The sequence below is a fragment of the Camellia sinensis genome, chromosome 12 (genome assembly GCF_055761805.1).
Source record: "Camellia sinensis isolate YWXY chromosome 12, ASM5576180v1, whole genome shotgun sequence".
Lineage (NCBI taxonomy): Eukaryota > Viridiplantae > Streptophyta > Magnoliopsida > Ericales > Theaceae > Camellia > Camellia sinensis.
This window is the reverse complement of record NC_138972.1, coordinates 105,424,212-105,428,697: the sequence shown is the minus strand read 5'-3', so window position 1 is coordinate 105,428,697 and position 4,486 is coordinate 105,424,212.

Genomic DNA, 4,486 nt, shown 5'->3' with positions numbered 1-4,486 from the left:
ACACACAGCACACACTGATTGAGAGTTGAACACACAGCTCAAAACATTGATTATCTGAACACATAGCCCAAATTGAAGGTGAACACGCAGCACACACTGATTGAGAGTTGAACACACAGCTTAAAACATTGATTATCTGAACACACAGCCCAAATTGAAGGTGAACACGCAACACACACTGATTGAGAGTTGAACACACAGCCCAAACACTAATTTTCTGAACACACAGCCCAAATTGAAGTGAACACACAACACACACTGATTGAGAGTTGAACACGCAGCCCAAACACTAATTTTCTGAACACACAGCCCAAATCGAAGGTGAACACACAGCACACACTGATTGAGAGTTGAACACGCAGCCCAAAACATTGATTATCTGAACACACAGCCCAAATTGAAGGTGAACACGCAGCACACACTGATTGAGAGTTGAACACACAGCTCAAAACATTGATTTTCTGAACACAGCCCAAATCGAAGGTGAACACACAGCACACACTGATTGAGAGTTGAACACACAGCTCAAAACATTGATTTTCTGAACACACAGCCCAAATTGAAGGTGAACACACGGCACACACTGATTGAGAGTTGAACACGCAGCCCAAAACATTGATTATCTGAACACACAGCCCAAATTGAAGGTGAACACGCAGCACACACTGATTGAGAGTTGAACACACAGCCCAAAACATTGATTTTTTGAACACACAGCCCAAATCGAAGGTGAACACACAGCACACACTGATTGAGAGTTGAACACACAGCTCAAAACATTGATTTTCTGAACACACAGCCTAAATTGAAGGTGAACACACGGCACACACTGATTGAGAGTTGAACACGCAGCCCAAAACATTGATTATCTGAACACACAGCCCAAATTGAAGGTGAACACACAGCACACACTGATTGAGAGTTGAACACACAGCCCAAAACATTGATTTTCTGAACACACAGCCCAAATTGAAGGTGAACACACAGCACACACTGATTGAGAGTTGAACACACAGCTCAAAACATTGATTTTCTGAACACACAGCCCAAATTGAAGGTGAACACACGGCACACACTGATTGAGAGTTGAACATGCAGCCCAAAACATTGATTATCTGAACACACAGCCCAAATTGAAGGTGAACACATGGCACACACTGATTGAGAGTTGAACACACAGCTCAAAACACTGATTTTCTAAACACACAGCCCAAATTGAAGGTGAACACGCAGCACACACTGATTGAGAGTTGAACACACAGCCCAGCCCAACTTATTTTACTTTGCACGCAGCCTATTCATTTTATTTGCACGCAGCTTATTCACTTTATGCTGAAACATGTATTCATCCTGAATGCAGGTGACTTCTCGCACTGTGCGGGGGTATGGCTCTACCGCGGCAAGAGACTGGTACGCAGAGCTCCCGGAGGCTGTTCGGGATTTGGTTGACTTAGCGAGGTTTGGGCCCTTCTGTACTGGGCTATCTCGTTGTCCTGCCAGGAGTACGCTGATGGCCGCCTTGGTGGAGAGATGGTGGTACACCACCAACTCCTTCTATTTTTCTGCCACGGGGGACTTGACTATGACCCCGTTTGACTTTGTTGTGCTGACTGGCCTTGACATGGGAGGTTGGCCTATCCCTTACGATGAGGACATGGGCCAGTGGGAGGCCGCTTGGATATATCTGCTGGGGGCTCGCCCGCCTGTTGACAGAGCTTCGAGGAGAGTCCGATACACCTGGTTCTCTTCCCATTTCCGGCGGGTGGAGATGGAGCCCGAGACTCCTAAGGAGGCAGCACAGTATGCCTGCGGCTTTTTGATGTTCCTCTTCGGGACCACTTTGTTTGCCAACAGAGGGAACAATGTTGGGCTTTATTTGTTGAGTGCCTTGGTGGACCTGTCACAGGTCAGGCGGTATGACTGGGGTGGTGCCGGCTTGGCTACCCTTTATTGCTACATGAGCGCGACCTCCCACGGACTGGGGGACTTACTTGGCGGCTATTGGATAGCCTGGGAGGTACTTTCTGCCCTTTTGATTTACATTTCTGCTCCTTATTACCTGCGCATCGCACACACGACGCACTTTATACTCTGTATCGTGTACTTTGCCCTCAACACTTCGTATTCTGCTTTGTTTTTTACAGTTGTGGGTCTATGTATATTTCCCGACATTGGCCCCGGAGTTGGTGGTAGCGGGACCTCTCGTGACCCCGTACTCACTTGTATTTGAAGGCCAGCACCGGCCAAGACCTCGGGAGTCTCTCCTTTACCTGCGACAGTATTTTGACACGGTGCGCTCGTCGGAGGTACTTCAGAACTCTCAGTTCTTTCTGTTTTCATCTTTGATTTGTCCTGTACATCTTCGATTTCTGCTTGGTTTATGCACCTGTTATCCGTAGATTACATGGCAGCCCTGGGCACCTTTAGGTGAAGGTCTCCGATTCCAGTTTGCCGGAGGGTGGGGTGCCTCCCGGTATAGGCTCCTGTTCGAAGGGCCGGTTGGTAGGGCCTGGTTTTTGGGGGATCACTTCTTGCGTCAGGTTTGGGGGTACACTTCTCAGGACCCTCCCTCAACACCCCCAGTTGATATGCGGATTGCTGATATGCTCTTTTCCCGGGATGTTGTTAATGCTATGCTGGGTACTGATGCTTTGCTACATCTTGAGGAGGGGGATTATGCTACTTACCGTCACACATACCTGATGCCTCCGTTGATGGGAGTTCGTATTCCGACGATGAGGTCTGCTGGCATGCCATCTTCGAGCCAGGCCCGGGCTCGGGCTGCAGACGCCCCTTCCACCAGCAGGGCTGGTACATCTAGAGGTGGGGGTGGATCGGTTCCCCCGATTCCTCCGACTTATCTTCATCCTGGGTGGCCGGATATGCCGACTGAGCTGATGGGGTGGCAGTATGGGACTACCTCTCCGATTTCGATCTCGATAGAGCCTCCGATGCCCGGTCATCGATATGTCAGAGACCCCGACTCACCACCGGTATGTTTTACGGCTTTGATTCATTACTCAGATACTTGGACTTTCATTCCTTTACTGATGCCCTTGCCTTTGCATCTGCAGCCCCCTATTGAGTATATGGATCAGGTGCTCGAGATAGTAGCCTCACTTGAGGGGATGGTCCTGCGGAGGGAGGCACAGTTGTCTATCATGGGCTTCCAGGTACCCTTTTAGTTTTCTGGCATTTATCATACTTCTGATGATATGCTGATTTCTACTGCATTGATAGGCTACTTGTGTAGAGCACATCTGACACACACCTCATTTATACACTGTGTTTACATGTACCCACTTCATGTAGTTTTTCTTGTATCTGCATCTACTGTACATATTTGGACTAATGTATTTAAATTGAACTCTTTATTCTCAGATGCCCCCGGTATATTCTCAGCCGCAGGCCGGGCCACCTGGGCCTTCTTGGGGAGGTGGGCCATCTGGGCCTTTTCGAGGAGCTGGGCCATCCGGGTCTTTCCGAGGAGCTGGGCCATCCAGGCCTTTCCGAGGAGCTGGGCCATCCAGGCCTTTTCGAGGGGAGGGGTCGTCTCATAGACGCAGAGCACACATTGTAGAGGAGGAGCTTGGTAAGGATGAGGAGGAGGAGGAGGCTGCAGACCGTCAGTCAGAGACATCTGCTGACAGAGAAGACGGCTCCGGTCTTGGTTCCGGGAGTGGAGGCGAGGCTGAGGGGGATCCCGAGGATGACGACTCCGATTCAGATGCTGGTGATGGCGATGGTGGCGGAGAGTCTATCCTGCAGAAGAGGACAAAAAGGGCCTCTTATTACTGCTCTTGAGAGCACAGATGCGGCTGTTTCCTGTTTTATTTATCTTTTTGCTAGTAGTTGTAGCACATTGTACATTATTGGGCAGTTTTATTCTTTCTAAGACTTGTGCCTTAGCCTGTAAAATGTTGTAACGAGCGAGGCATGATGGAATGAAACAACTTTTCTTTTAAAAAAAAGTGTTGTATTTTAAACTTTTAGCATCATATCGCATCATTTTGCATCATAATGAGATTGAATGGAAATGTGCATTGTGCATTTTGCCCAGTCAGGTAGTGAACCGACGCAACAACTTAACTTTCTAAGATATAACAAAACCTTAGCAAGTTTACAACTTGATAAGCAAAACACAATAGTGTTGACAACTTAATGAACAAGACTCAAACAAAAAAAAATGCTTAAACAAAGAGTAACAACTCAAAAACACGAAACACGACAGCTCGACAAACAACTCGATAAACAAAACTTAACAAAATGAAGTGTACTTCGGACGATCTGGGCAACGGAACGCATCTGAAACAGAGGGAAATAGAGGCCTTCGACACATCCGTTGAATGGAAATGCTTGATGCTTTCCCTCGGAGGGTAAAACAGGGCTGAAGACACACATTGGAGCATGGTCGGCTACTTTTGGGGGCCGGCCGGCCAGATTTATTACAGAGGGGAGGCCACCGGCCAGTTTTGAAAAAAGAAAT